Raw genomic sequence first — 16,554 nt, 5'->3', positions numbered from 1 at the left:
CAAGATTGGCAAGAATTTAAATCTTCCTTTTGCTCAAATACTGATGGGAGCTTATGAACAGGAAATCAAGCAGTAGGATTCTTGACCCTGCAGGTAACCCACTACCACCTGTCTTACTAATATCATAGGTCAGGATTCGGAGAGTGACTATAACTATGAACACATGAAGGCATATTCTCCTCATGCATGCTAGAGCACAAAAAGAGTGAGTAATAGGGAATCAGGAAGCAGATATCAGGAGAAGGAGACACTTGTTCAAAGCAACAAAATCATGCCTGGAACCCTGGTTTCCCAACTCCAAGCTCACAGTCAGCTCAGAGCCAGCAAAGAACAATTACCTTTTAAAAATGGGGCTCCAAACACTGAAAAGGGTTCATCTCCATGGTCTCCTATTACCGTCACGGGCTTCATGTGTGATGAGAAGCTTGGGTGATACTGAAACTCATACTTGTAGGTGGGGGCTTCAGCATCTGAGAAGACATGGATTCATGCACATCTCATGTTATCAAACACACACCTATTAAGGTTTGCAACCCTGCAGGAAACCACTGGTTACCTGCATGGGACAGAAACAGAGTTTCTGTTTTCTCTGTTTCCAGGATATAAAACTACAAATGATGTAACTCAAGGGCTAACTCCACTAAACTCTGAGCATGGCTTCTCCTCCCTAAACACAGCTACTGATGGTTATAATTTCCAGAGGACATGCTCCTTGCTACAGAGGTCCCCTGGATCATCTATGACCTATGATCACAGCTGTCTCCATTCATGGAAAGTAAGGATAAGAGACTACCGACCTAGGCCTATGCCGCTTACCACTAGGGAGTAGCCGTACTTTCCATTTCCTAAAAGATTTCAGGGTCTTTAGTTCTGGAGTGGGGAATGTTAGGTAGCAGTTAGGCATGAGTGATGGATGAGGCAGGATAGATAGGTGTGGAGACAAGGAAATTGTACTATTTTAATAAATATTAAAAAGTCCAGACTCAGACATTGAAAATAGAAAGTAATAACTAAAAAACCAGAGCAGCTAGACACCCCTCCCCTCTCCTTTTAGTGCCCATCTTAGCCACCCAGATCCATTACCTTAATGACCACGTGTCATTACCATAATGACCACGTGTCTTATACTTTCCTACCCCCAAATAGGAAAGTGTAAGAGTACAGCTAAGGACCACCATTTGGAGTCTTTACTCTCTTTCCCTACATGGGGAGCAGGAAGTATTTCTTCCTTTTTGCCCTTCTGTCCACATTTATCCTGTAATACTAGGCCCCATTCTTAATAAGCTTTACGATTACTTTTACTGAAAAAATATTAAGTATTTGAGAAGATGGGGATGTTAATTAACTTAATGTAATTATGCTATATTGTGTTAATAAGACATAATATCATTTGTACCTCATAAATTTATATAAATATAATTTGTCAATTCACAATTTTAACAATTACATGAATATTTTCTCTCTCAAAATATCTTATTGCACCAGGCAGCAGTAGCTCATGCCTATAAAATCCTAGCTACTAAGGAGGCAGAGATCAGGAGGATGCTGATTCAAAGCCAGCTCAGGGAAATAGTTCATAAGACACTATCTCGAAAACAACCCATCACAAGAAAGATCTGGTGGAGTAGCTCAAGGTGCAGGCCCTGAGTTCAAACCCCAGTACTGCAAACAAAAAATTTTATTGCTTGGTATTCACTGCTCTTTTTTTTTCTTTCCTGGAGATGCTCCCAGGCAAATTCAACTGCTAATGTGAATCACTGGATAAGGGATGTTATAGCCAGTTCATATCATGCTTGCAAAATCCTGAACTTTAAAACACTCTTAGCAGGTCAGAGAGAGAAGTCTGGAACAAGAACCACATCCTGGGTTTGGACCTGGTGAATGAAGGTGAATAAGAAAAAGAAGGGTCCTGTGAGGTTCCCAAATGGTACCCAGAAAGTGTCAGCCCTGTCTAGGTGAGTTCATCTGTCTGTAACTTCACACTCCATCTGCCAAAGCATTTATTTGGTTAACATCAGAAGTCCTGTGATAGACCCAAACCTGGCCCTCAGCTATATACTATGACAGACAAAAGCCAGCCACAGATGTTGAAAGCAGCCACGCCCCTACCCAGTCCTTAATACCCCACCTTTTGGCCTTCTTGATACTGGAGAGCACTCTGGATTCTATAGGTGTCTCCTACTCTTTCCCCAGCCCCTCTAGTTAACAAACTAGTTTAAAACTAGATCCAATACTTGTCTTCTACACCCATTTGGCATATAACCTCAGGGAAAGAGCCCCTGTCGCAGATGCTGCTGGTGCCTTGACAGTTAATCTTGAATGTCTCCTTGATTGGATTGAGAAACAACTAGGTTAGTAACACACAGGTCTAGTGTGTCTGTAAAGGTGTTGCCAGAGACAATTAGACCATGAGGGCTCTCAGCTAATGAATGGCTTACTTTGTTATGGAGTCATAATTTGTACAGACTATTGGGAGTGGTAGAACTGTGGCAGGTGGGATTTGGTTGAAGGCAGTCAGTCACTTGGGACATTATCGAGGACTGTTGCTTGCCCTGACACCTCAGGTTGCCGTGATGTGAGCGTTCTGCCAGGCCGTCCCTGCCATGATGAATTGAAACCTCTTGAAATTGTTAGTTAAAATAAATCCTCTCTCGTCTAAGATGTCTATGTCAGGTACTCTGTCTTGGTGACAAGAAAAGTAACTAATACAGGACCTCACTTATATGTCCTGTTTTTGTGCAGACCAACTTGATTTTTACCTCCTGGCGAAGTCTTATTTCTCTCCTCTATAACCCTGGGACTCACCTCTGTGGCCACGAGAAAGGATCACAGATGGAACACCAACTGCTACATCTGCCATCAAGTCCAGGAACAGGTCTTTCTTTTTGACAGGGTCATCTGCCCCTTCCAAATACTTCTCAGTGGCTACTGGAGTCAGTTCCTCAGAGATTTTCTGAATCAGATCATGAAAGTGACCACTGCACCTGGTGAGCAACGTGGCTTTTCCGGACAGTTAATAAATCTTCATTGTTTGTGAGCTTATTAAGCCCAATATGGATCCCTTCTGGTGTTACCAAGGAGAAACCCAAATAAACCCACTTGTTCCTCCTGCTTTTAGTAAAATTTAAAAGTGATTTACTTTTGGAAGTCACAGATGAGCAATATGTTTTTGAGTTCCCACTGGCTTTACTGAAAAAGACATTTCCAAATGAGGTGTCTGAGTTTCTAACACCTAATGGGTTAAAAACTGTTCTCCAGGGAGTCTTATCTCCCCCTATCCTCTGAAGGAAATTTGCTTCTTTCTATTTTCCCTGGTCCTCAGGATAAAAGTAACTTTTAGCTATCTTCCCCATTTCTCTCTGAAAAAGCCTCTTTTGTATACTAATAATTAACTGCAGAATTAGTTATTCCTAGGAAAAAGAACTAAAAAGATACTAGTCATAAGATTTTTCTAGTCAGCAAATTTTCTTTAGATTTACAAAGCCCAGAATCCCCAAACTACAGGCAATGGTAAGCCTGTGTGTCAGAAGGCAGACCACACAAAATTTGTAGCTATGCTGGTGCCCACCTAGCAGATACACCTTTGTACAGCTCTCTAGCTGAGCCTTCTACCTGCCACCCGTAGGAAAGATGGTCTTTTTTAGCAAGAGCCTCCACCTTCTTTGGGTTGCTACTGTAAAGGGGTCAATGACAGAGGTGACTCCATTTTGGATGAGAGAGGCACTATTGAAGCAGACATGTAGAAGGGCATGGGAAACAACAGGCTTCTCAGAGAAATAACAAGCCTCTTACCAAAATAACAAGATGTTGCTGCACAACGTAGGGAATGGGCCCCAAGACCAGGATGACTTGTGAAAACTCCCAAGGCCAGGACAAGCTGACCAGACCTTCTCGGAATGCTCAGTTCAGTAAGGAGAGGGATGGACAGGTGGCCGAGCTCATCGAGAGGCTGAACCAATCATAAATGTAGTTTCAAGGTAGAATAGTTGTACCTAAGCCAGTTAGTGCCCTATATCATCTCCTAGAATTCAGCCTTTCTTTGGCTTAGCTCTTATACTAAGTTCCACCTGCTAGGGTGCTTTGCTGTCCTTTCAATAAACTTTGTGCATGCTTTATTCTTAACTCCTGGTCTGGTGTCTTCAGTCATCAACTATGCCAGGACATGAACTCAGGAGCAATTCAGTGTCACTAGCTTTCTAAAAACCTTTTTTCCAACAACTTGTCCTTGAGTTGTTGGGTTTTTAAAGTGGCAATCCCCAATTGTGAATTCCTCATACTACAGTGATAAAGTAGGAAAGGCAGAAAAATGAGGACAGAACCCCAGATCCCAGTGTCTTTTTCTGCCATCAGTTGGACTGTGATTTGGGGCAATGTCCCAGCCTTCTTTCTTTCTCAATCAATTTCTATGATTCCCTCAACCTTACAAAAAGATGGTATAACTTCCACAGGAATGACGCTCCTCTCTTCCGCTCAAGTTTGCCTTCAGTGAGTGGATTCCCCATAATCTGTTTAAAAAAATTGTTAATCATGTGTGAATCATGGAGGAATTACCAAAAAATGTCAAACAGGCCAACCAAACAGAACACTTCAGAATAAAGTTTCTCAGTTGAGTCTTGAAGGGCATGTGTCTTCCATGAGCTTAAAAACATCAATTAAACAAGTGGATTAACCTACAGAAATTGAAGAGCAGAAAGAGGAGACCATAAGTATATGTATTTATCAAAGGAGTGGGCACAATTGTCCTTTAGGCACAAGGGAACATTTAGAAACATTCAGGACAGGGTAATGTAGAAGCTGAGGGCCCATGGACAGAGACACAGGCTATCTGCTACATAATCCAGTGACCTAGCAAGCCAAAATCATTCCTTTCCTACTCACTGCAATCCTTCTGAAGTAAGAGTGGCAGAACTCTCAGCATGTATAGACAGACCCTGTCCAAACCTCTGACTCAGAGACCTGATCCAACTCCAGCATGGCTCCAACAGCTGATGAGCACATCCTAGGTCAAGCCCAGCCCCCTAACATGCCTTCCCGAGAAAGCTCAATGCTGGCAGGGGAAAAACTGGTGATGGGCAGGCAGACTGGCCTCTGAGACCTCTCTTAAAGGAGTTACCTTGGAAAACTTGAAGTTATCGGTCATTTTTCTGTCCCCAACTCTTTCTTTGAGGATCAACCATCACATTTTCTTGGAAAATCCTAAACCACTTTGAAATGTAAACGTTTGGGGACATAAAGCTTTTGCCATCCCTCCCAGTCCCCATGGTAGGGTAAAGGCCTAACTTCAGTGAGGGCCATAAATCAACTTATGCCTCTACTTCCAGTCATGGAGAAAAAGTCTGCTTCTCCTATGGATGAGCACGGACTAACAAAGTCAGTAATCAGTGCCACGGACCCGATCCTTACTCCACAGCACTTTCCAACATTTGTCCCACCCTGAAGCCTCTCTATCTGTTGGTGTCAGGGATTTGAGTTCAGCTTGTGCTTGAGCTTTTCGTATTGCAATCCCACTATTGAATAAAACCTGTCCTACTACTTTAACTTGTGTCTGTTTTATTTTTTTTATCTTTGAAGAGGAAAAGTCCTTCTGTTTACAAGCCAATTTTAACTCAAGCAGAAATGACTTTCTCTGAAATTTTGCAATGAAACAACTGAAAGCACAGGTAGAAATTGTAGAGTTTTATAGGACCTGTGAGTCTAGGTCCACAGTGGAAGCTCTTTTTCCCCAGCCAGACTCTCCTGAAGCCCCAGTTCCTTCTCCTTTCTAGATGCCCTCAGTTTTTCCATCTGCACAATTTGTATTTCTACAGGTCTCCCACACCAGATATTTCAGGATGCATAAGGAAAAACAAAGAGTGCTGGGGAAAGGGTCACCAGGGATGCAACACACAGGAAACTGGAAGTTTCTGTGGAAATGTGCACTTGTGACAATGGGGACAGCTGCCCTGGACTCAGAGGGATATGAACAGAAAAGAGATTACAGGGGAAGAGGTCAGAAGGAAAATGGTTTGGCATGTGTGTCGTGGGGGATGCATCTGTCCAAGAGTCCTGTATGTCCTCACCATTGGAATCATCCAGCCAAACTCTTGCTTGTTGATTCCCATGATGTAAGGGGACAGTGTTGAAATTTTTTCCAGTCAGAATTTCTTCAGGTATCTTTGGCAGCAGCACTCTATCCATCACAGTGGACAGGAAAGGATATTTTCTTCTGGGGAAGAAAATAACATAGCGTCTGAGAATAACCTGCCACAAATAATATCACTGCCTGCCTCTCTTTCTGTCTGAGGGCTTGCCCAGTGCATTGATACCTGTGGCAGTGGCTACAGAAACTCAGGGTCCTCAGGGGGCTAAGTGTGTGAGTCAGCAAGGGTAGAACTGTGACTGGGGAGTCAGTGGCAATAAGGTGATGGTTGCTGGGGATAGAGGAGGATAATCCTCATCCAAAGTAAAACATGTAGTATACAAAATACATATTTTAATGTGAATATGTCCCTCATAGTTCTTATGTCTGTAAAGTGCAGTGAGTGATGAATTAGTGAATACTGAGGCATTGCTGCAAGGGGAAGTCCACAGTTACATTCCTCTGAGCCTCTGGTCATAACATCATCATGACCCTTGTTTTATCTGTGGGTTCCTGTTTAAAGACACATTGTGCAGTGTAGATTTCTTAAAAGTAATTAGTGACACATGGAATTTTCTTAAAATAAAGTACCAGCTAGGAAGAACTTAGCATTTCCCCTCCCCAAGTAACACGATTGTACATTTATTTGGCTTCTGCTCACAACCATACTGATCACTATGATTTTTAAAGTTCAACTCATGATTCCAGAAAAAAATGTAGCTGCATTTCTTCTTTTCCATAGCTTTATCACACACCACAGCCACCACATTACCACTCTCTAGTGTGGTGCATCTACAGGTAGGAAAAGCTCCTCCTTCTCTTTTGGATGTACTGTGTAGTTGATTCATCAACTTTGACTTCATAGAGAAGGAAATCAGAACTTAAGCCTGATAGATGAGGAGGCTCATCTATCCTATGAGTTTTCTCCCTAAGGCACATCACAACCTCCTATGCTTGAGAGCCCTGGACAACTCTTAATCACTGTGCATGAGAGCCTCCCAAAATAGAGAAATCACTTCAAACAACAAATAACTGACAGAAGTGGCACTAGTTAGACCACAAAGAGGGCACTCATGAGTCTGAGCAATAAAACAAAAGGTCAGAATTTCTTCTCTGACCTCAGATGGGAACCTGGGCATCACATGACACAAACATCTCCCTGTTCTGCACATAGGATGCTAAATGCCAACATAGGTATTGACTTTGGAGTTCCAGTACACATTAATATGCACTGGAATTTGCACATAATAATGAATGAGTATGGACTGCATTTCTCTATCTAAATTTGAGCTCTTCTGATACATGTTTAGCTTTGAGAGGTAAGGAGGCATCATTCCTGGTACCTAAACTAAACATGATTCTGTATTTGAGAGGAATAAAAGATGAAGACAAAGGCCAAATCCTACTGCAATAGGCTGATGATCGAGCAGAACTCAATGTGTTAGAAAGGCTTGCAGTATGGGAGGGCTGTCTTGGAAGTCAAGAGCAGGAACAGCTCATCTGAATGAAGATCCAGGTTGGCCACACTAGCAGGTGCTTTAGTCCTTGCTCTGGGTAGGAACACTATAGACAGGTAAAGGAAGGGATGAAGACTTCCAAAGAGAGGAAAAGTCATAAGCCAAGGGACAGAGATGTCACCACACAGAGCCATCAAAAAACCCAGGACTTAGCAAGGTGCCTCAGGACAGTAGTAGAGAAGAGAGTTGTCACAGAGTGGAAAACATTTTCTTCATGTCTGGTCCATCCTTGCCACTCAGGAATACTTTCAAGAACTACCTCCACCGAGGCAATGGAATTTGTCTTTAAGCAAAGTTAGACTTTAAGAAGACAGGTATCAGGTTCTAACTTGTGTTTAGAGGGAAATGAGAGTGAAAGAGGATAGTACAGATAGAAAATCCTAAAAGTCCAGAAGACAGAGAATGAACGTCCACATGGAGCAGCATCCTTGAGGAGGACTCTGACATCAGCAACTTTGGAACCACAGTAATGGACTTGGTTGGCTCAGGGATGCTGGAGGCTGCACTGTGAGGTCACAGGTATTATGTACATGGGTCAAAAAGCCAAGGACATCTTTCTCTTTACTTTCTCCTACCTCATACCCTGTCCATCAGCAAGTCCTGACTGCTAGTCCTTCAAAAATGTCAAGATTGAAACACTTCTTACCACCCACTGCTTAGAACCTGGATGCCTGGCCTGGATTACTGTAGCCCTGAGACTTCCCAGCTGGATAATCTGCACCTGCCCCCTCACCCTTCCCTACAGTGTATTTCCACATTGCAGTCAAAGACTTCTGTAAAATCTTCTGGCATCTCACTGCTGTCTAGAGCCCTCTGAACCCCTTCCATCTTGTGCTGAATAGCAATCCAAGTCCTTTCAGTAACAATGCCCCTACTTCCTTCCATGACCTTCTCAGCCTCAACATTCTTTAAAGGAAGTTCTAGGATCCCTAGGGAGGACAAAGAGAGGATAGGAGTATAAAATGCTGCACAGCTCTTGTTACCATGTTCTGGAAACTGTTGGGAGGTAGGAGGGGAAAAGAGGAGGGGGAGGGAGCAGTTGCCCAGGTGCTGGGAAGAGGGTGGTGTCCTCAGACTCCTAGGCTCCCTTCCTGCCTAGACAACTAGCCCTGTGGCTTCCAGGGAGATCCGTGCTCTCCAGGGAGGTCTGTGCTCCTCAATGAAGGCTCCTGAACCCCTAAGCCCATTATTTCTGTCTCTGACAGTAGAGGGTTCTGTTGTAGCCTCCTCCCAAAAAGCCATTTTAGTAACAGGAAATTTAAATGAGTTCATGCATAGCCAAGCCAGGGGTCATGGAGTTGCCCACTTGGGACAATGGACTGGTAGTCAAGGGAGTAATTTTCAACTCTGCCTCAGGTTCTCTTGACTGGTTTAGCTTGCAAATTACTTCCCTTCTCTCTGTCTTGACAATATACGCACAAGGAGTGATTATGATTCCATAAAAGAGATTTATGGATAGGCATCACTGTCCACAACAGGAAGAAGAGAAAACTGAGGGTCTCAGGTTCGAGGAGGACAGAGCAGTCAAGAGGCAGAAATGGAGCCAGCAAAGATGGCACCTAGGTTTTCATCCTGGGGAGTTTTTCCTATATCCTTAAATGCAGTGGGTATAATATTCATAAAAGTAGTTATTCTATTAGGAAAAGAGGGGGAAGAAGTTCAACCTCACTAGTATTTATATAAATGCAAAATAAAGGCCAAAATTACATTTATTCTTATTATGAGTATTATATTATCAAGTTGTTTATCCAATAGACAAAAAAACTTTAAAGTAAATCCCAACATTGACAAGTTGCTGCTGATTAAAGGTTTTCATGTTTCCATGGAACGAATATGCGTTATGATATTCCTGTAGGAAAATTTAATCAAAGGTACAGACTATCTGACTCAGCCATATTATTTCTCGGGACTTATCCTAAATTATTCATGAATGTGTCTAATAGATTATCTACAAGATGTTCATTATAGAGTTTTTTATAATGCCAAGAACATTAAAAACAACTTACTGACCCAAATAAGAGATTGGGTTAATAAATTACAGTTCATTATGAAATTTAATGCAGTTATTAAACATGGGACTGTTATATTTAAGCACATAGAATGATGTTTATAAATGGCCAGTCATCCAAGCTTTCTATATTTATGATCTATTTTCAAAAGAGGATGCATACAGCAGATAAAAGATTAGAAAATGTGGTATCAAATGTTAGTAGCAACTTTTTCTGGGAAGATTGAATTACATATGATTTTAATTTTCTTACCTTTGTTTTTCTATATTTCCCAACCTTTCTATAAATTGTATGTATTTACAGGAGGTAAAAGCAGTGAAATTCAATCCCCCACTATACTTCTCACCCCACACATCCTCACCCGCCTCACTCCCTGACCATGTCAAAGTTCAAGACCAGAGAACAGATAGCATTTTATTTTCACTTCCCTGACCTAAGCAGCTGTGTATTTACAGCACACTTAATATATTCTAACATAGTCTTTAGTTAGCATCTTGTTCAGTAGCTTACTTTCTCCATCTGCTCTAATATAAGCTACATAAAAGTATGATTTTCTTCCAGAAAGTCATAAGTTCTGGGTACTCAGAACTTAGAACATTTCTGGCATACAATGGGCATTCAATAAAACATGCTGCAAAAAGGACACTAACGGCTGTGTGAGTTCTGGAATATTTCAAAATTCTACAATATTCTTGAGGATTCCAGAACAAAGCTTATCAGAGAATTGCTTTCACTGTAAAATAAATGTCCCCACTGACAGCGGCCAAGGTGAATGGCATAGACTTACATAGGAGGATAAGAGGTGGTGTTCTTCACGAAGCTCTGCAGGCTGTGGTGGAGCAAACCTCAGGGATCCAAGAGGGGGCTTAGCAAAAGGGACTCCCAGGAAAATAGCCACAGGCTTTGCAGATCCTTGTAAGCTGACATACTTCCCTAGGACTTTGCCATGTATGGTGTCCACTACAGGTGGTAAGGGTGGGTGTCCTGATGGACACAGAGAGGAAATGAGGTCACATCAGAGGGGAAAGTTAGCCTGGCTTCCAGGTGGGTTTTCCCACTTTCAAGCATGTGAACTTTAATAAGTCACCTCAGCTCTCTAGGCCTCCATGTTTCTTACATAAAATTAGGATGAAAAGAACCATCCTCCTGAACTTGGAGACCTGATGGAAGGACTAAATTGGAATTGGAGAAAGAAAACCATCCATCCAAGAGTGTCTGCGTAAAGAAGAGCTTCTGGTGCACCAACAGACACTCAGTTTCCCTGTGAGAAGTTTTTGGAACATTCATCCATGAAGATCTTGGTGCTGAGTCGTATGCTGGAGGAGAGAATGAACAAGAAGTGGTCATTATTCTCAGGAGGGCTGACCTCATAGGAAAAAGGACTCCCAGACCTACCTGATCTAATTCTGGGAAGAAGGTGGTTGTGTCCCAAGAGAGGGACCTGGAAGGTGCTACAGGATTTGGAGTAGGAGCTGAGGCCTTCTTTTTTTAAAATTTTTATTTTATTCATATGTGCATGCAATGTTGGGTCATTTCTCCCCCTTCTCCCACCCCCTCCATTACCTCCCTGCCCCCTCCTTCTTCCCCCCTACCCCCTCACCACCCAGCAGAAACTATTTTGCCCTTATCTCTAATTTTGTTGAAGAGAGAGTATAAGCAATAATGGGAACAAGGGTTTTTGTCAGTTGAGATAAGGATAGCTATACAGGGAGTTGACTAGCATTGATTTCCTGTGTATGTGTGTTACCTTCTAAGTTAATTCTTCTTGAACTAACCTTTTCTCTAGTTCCTGGTCCCCCTCTCCTATTGGCCTCAGTTGCTTTAAAGTATCTGCTTTAGTTTCTCTGCGTTGAGGGCAACAAATGCCACCTAGTTTCTTAGGTGTCTTACCTGTCCTCATACCTCCCTTGTGTGCTTTTGCCGAGCTGAGGCCTTTTGACAGGTGTCACCATTGGAGGAACTAGGCCTTGCAGTGGGGTGGGGCAGGGGGTGAATAAGGGAAGATGAGATGGGTATGTGGATACAGGTAAAGCAGAAATGAGAGAAAGTTCAGAGGTTCAGAGACAGCAAAAAACAGAGGTTGGCTTCGAAGAGTGAGTCGCCTGTTAATCCCACCAAGTGGAGTTCATGAGGAACGGAAGATAATCTTGGATGAGCAGGTGCATATCAGGGAGGCCTCAAATGCCAGGCTAAGGGATTCAGTTTTACTCAGTGGACCAATATGCAACTAGAACAGTTCTGAAGTAAAGGACACACTAAGTTACTAGGATATTCTTCTGGTGGTTCTGAGTACAGTCATTCAGAAGGGAGAGAGACTGGGAGTCAGGTTCTTGTGAGCCCTATTGGCTCCATTCTTGAGAAACAGACAGTTGTTCCTCATCTCCCTGCAGCTTCATCACCTATCCCATTGTGGGACCATCATGAGCCAATAGTCTGACAAAGTGTCTGAAACTCCATCTTCCTCAGGCAGGTCACCACCTATGATAGCTTCTATTTCTGGCCTCAGTAACTTCAGTTTGTTAGAGAATCCTTCTTAGGACATGATTTCTATCCTCTTGCCCTTTCAATGCTCTCCTTTGGATGCAGACAGTATGTCAACATCTCTCTCAAGTGTATGGGTAGAAAAGAAAATTCCAGATTTGATTTAACAGAAAGGTAGTCAATAAAACTAGAAACTCTTGTTAGGAATCCAGTTTCTATGTGTTGCAGCAATGATATCCAGTTCCATACTGAGGGTATGTCAGTTGCTTTATGTTGTTCTAGCTACTGCAGCTAACACCTAGATAAACTTTCTGGGAGACTTATACAGACCATGAATTTATCAGGGCATAACCCTATCATAACTTGGGGAGCATCTTGGATGAGGTGAATTCAACTATGATGTAGTGTAAGAACTTTGGTAAGTACCACAACATACCCCCAATATACAACAATAATTTTAAAAAGATAAAAAAGAATAACCAAAGCAGGTGGTGTTGTCATGCCTGTTATCCAAGCTCCTCAGGAATATTGTGGTTCCAGGCCAGCCCAGGAAAAAAGTTCACAAGATCCCATCTCAATCATTAAAAGAAGCTGGATGGTTTTGGTATGAGCTTGTCATTCCAACTACAGCAGGAAGCATAAATAGTAGGATAGTGGTTCAGGTCAGTTCAGACATAAAAGCAAGACCTTATTCAAAAAATAACTAAAGCAAAAAGAGCTGAGGGCATGGATAGAGAGGCAAAATGTCTTTATGGCTAGCAAGAGACCTTAAATTCAAAGCATTCAATAACACTGGGAACTCTTTATGGAAAGCCAGGTTCCAGAACAATATTCTTGCTTTAGTAATTAGAGGCAAATCCATTTCCCACTTCCTTTTGATGCTGCTAATCATTACCAAAAACACCAAGATACATTTCCTGGGCAGCATGTACATTGAGGTGTGCATGGGTGGTAGCATTGTGGGTTGCATTTTTCCCTTTATGCATTCCTAGATTTTTGCATTGAACATAGATTCCCTTTTATAATTAGGGGAAGTTTTTCATGAAGACAAGAGTAATTTTGAAGGACAGTTTTTTCCTGACCAGATGTGGGGACCATGGGAAAAAAAGAAGAGTGAAAGGCATTGTGTGATGTTGGCTTTGTTAAACATGTGAAGTTGGAAAGAAAGTGAGATTTGTTGGTAAGAAGAGGACACAGGACATGGGTTACTCAAAACTGGAAGGAAGTTGGTGAGGAATCAGGTAAAGTCAAGCACCTGAAGGTGAGATATATGTCATGGGTGTCTTCACTGCAGAAGCTAGTGTAAGGTAAGAGGAAGAGCTGATAATAAAATACAAGAACAACTGTGGTTGAGTCTGAGAACACCCATCAGAGTGGCAGGAGAAAGACACAGCACCATGGAAGCCCAGAGAAAAGGGGAGAAGGGGTTGACAAAAGTGTTGAGTGCTTCAAAGAGGTGAAGGAGGGTAAAGTCTGAGCAGAAGTCACTAGGTGTGTCTTATATTAGCTCAGTGATGGCCTTCCACCCAATAAAGTGAGTAGAACTCATATTGCACAGGTGGAAAAGTGGAATAACACAATAGGAGGCATATACAAGAATGCCACAGTTACCACTCATGTTATAAGGAATGTGAACATATTAAGCACTCACCACATGCCAGATGTGCATTCCAGATCTTTTACATTAACCTCATGAAAGACCTTCTAGCTAAGTGTTAATATGTCCACTTAACTTTGGAAGCAGCCTGTATGGACTCCTAAAAATGGAAATGTGGTGGCATTGAAAGGGGTAACCATTAGCAACACAATCTTCAACTCAAATTTTGGATTTTTTTTTTCATTTGATCACATGGATCTACTTCCTTTATTTTTATTTATTTATTTATTTATTTATTTTTGGTTTTAGTTACTTTAAACTTTTTTTTCTTTTATTATTCATATGTGCATACAAGGCTTGGGTCATTTCTCCCCCTGCCCCCACCCCCTCCCTTACTACCCACTCTGCCCCCTCCCTCTCCCCCCCACCCCCTCAATACCCAGCAGAAACTATTTTTTACTTTATTACTCTGCCTTGCATTTCAAAACTCTTACAATGTCACATGAACAGAGAAGAAAAAATCCAGATGGGTCCTGGGTTATAATAGCGCTGATGGCCAAGCACTGCATCTGGATTCAAGTGGCAGACAGAAACCAGAGCATGATTTTCCAGGTAACCCAAGGACAAGAACATTTTCCTGTGTGTCTCAGTTTCTCCTTTCACAAAATGTCACCAATGTGTAATGGCATTCCTTTCTAAACCTCTGTAATAACCATGGATTCTATTTTCTGTATCTGATGCTTTTATTTGAGAGACACTGCTGATCCTGAGGACTATTGCTCCCTGGGTTCAACCAATCCAGAGCCCAACCACCTCCTATATCAGACTCTTACATCCTGGTCCCCCATATTCCTGCCCTAATTATCCAGGACCAGGTACCAGACAATGAAGGACAGTACTTGTGCCCCAAAGTCCACTAAAATAATTACAAATAGCCAATTCTAGGTCAACTTATCCTGCCTCCTCTCTTCTTTCCACGGGAAACCACAATAATGGCTCCTGCACCCTTTGCCTCTGCCTCCTTACTGACCCTGGTGTTTTCCCTTGTGCCTCCATTCCACTGGTGTGCCCCCTTCTCTTGGGAACTATGAGGAGCATATGATCCTTTCAATAACTAATGGCTTACTTCAGATTTTACCCCACATTCATTTTATTATTAATAAAGTCCACTTCAAATCAACTCATTCCCCTACCATTTTCTGTGCCTCTTCAAGAACAGGCAGTTCTAGTACTCTTCTAATACTGTAGAAATAACCTCCTATTTCATTCTCTCTACAATCTTATTAGTTAGGTATTATTTTCATCCATATGTTAGAGATGTGATGACCCAAGGCATAGGGGAAAAAAGTTCCTTGCCCAAGAACACGCAGATCAGAAATGTGGAGCTAGGATTCACACACCAACTTTATCTTCTAAGTCAATGCTTTTAATATTTTGCTAAGCCCCTGTCCATGATACACCTAGATCTGGATTAAGAATCATAGGAAGAATAGGCAGCTCTTTTAATTCCTCATGTTGAGGCTTGAGGTTATCTCATTGCTTTCCTGTGCCTGATCCCTGCAGGTGGGGTCTCAGGCTGCTCATTGTCCCCCGTGTCTCTGCAAAACTGGGGCTCACTGGACTTGACTGCTCCCAGTCCAAATTCATGTCCAAAGGGTAGACACCACTGTGGACCAGTCCTGTTTTGTCCTGACTCTGTATGCATCTCCACCCACCGGGGCCCAGGACAAAGATTTCCAAATGGCACACCAGTATTTGAATTGCAGTGACAGAGGCCAGGAGCAGAACACAGAACCATATTGTGAGAGGACAACAGCTCTGGGGACCATGGCTGTGCTGCTCCAAGGAAATGCACTGGTCCTGCCCCAGAGTTGAAGATGTGCCATGGAATTCCCAACACTCAGACCAATTATATAATCTAAAATTATTTTTTAAAAAGGCTTTCCTCTTCACAAGAGTTCCCTGGGTGTCTATTGTGAACTTTAATCCATACCTACTCCATTTACTCTTATCTAAGTAGTCCACACCAGCCCTGAGATTACAGATGGCCACAAACTTGTTCCACAACTTCCTACATGGTTTATCTGTGAATAACTCTAACCTAAGGGCACTGTGAGCTCTTGAAAGGCAGGCACAGCAAGAAGACTCCTTTAGGCAGGGTGAAGCCTTAGTCTTGGGTTCTCAGCAAAAACTGGGAAGTTATACTGCATCTCACAGCTCCAAAGCTGCTTATTTGAAAGATTAAGACACCACTCTCAGCTTCCCTGGACCTTTATTCCATAAAATCCTAGGCTTTCAAGTTTGAAAGTGATCTTACATTTCATCCAGTCCCCTTCTGATCCCTATATTAGCTTTTCAAATTCCTTCGAAGTAGTCTGGCCTGCTGCTGTCCAGAACCAGGGTCAAGGTGCTTAACCACCTTTTAGAGCAGGGATTTGAAGAGAGGGCATTCATACAGTAAATGAACTCCATCTTTCTGCAGTCCCTGACTCTAATCATCCATCCATCTTTTTATTCCATTCTTGAAACACAGGCATAAAATGGTGACATCTACTGCTGGACAAAGCTTCATAACTCCTACAATGGACCAATACCTGCACACTAAGCCTCTGGACTGAGTTAAGCCAATAGCAAAGAGAGTACTTCCATCTTTCCTTCTCCTACCTCTGGAGAGAGTAGAGAGCAGGCATCAAAAGTAGCACAGGATTTTTGTCTTGGAGCTCAGTGAGTACCACTTGCAGTGAGACCCACCAACCACTAGTAAAAATTGAAGGCTCTATTCATAGTCCAGATTTCCCAGACAGAGACTGTAGACCAGCTCCAGAATCAGAC

At 42.4% G+C, this 16,554-nt stretch overlaps 1 pseudogene; it reads right to left on the bottom strand.

Annotated features, from left to right (window-relative positions):
* The window catches only part of LOC109694653 (carboxylesterase 1D-like), a 138,221-nt pseudogene that overhangs the window by 1,153 nt on the left and 120,514 nt on the right, over positions 1-16,554 (bottom strand).

The sequence above is a fragment of the Castor canadensis genome, chromosome 15 (assembly GCF_047511655.1).
Source record: "Castor canadensis chromosome 15, mCasCan1.hap1v2, whole genome shotgun sequence".
Taxonomy (NCBI): domain Eukaryota; kingdom Metazoa; phylum Chordata; class Mammalia; order Rodentia; family Castoridae; genus Castor; species Castor canadensis.
This window is presented reverse-complemented; position numbering and strand designations above follow the sequence as displayed.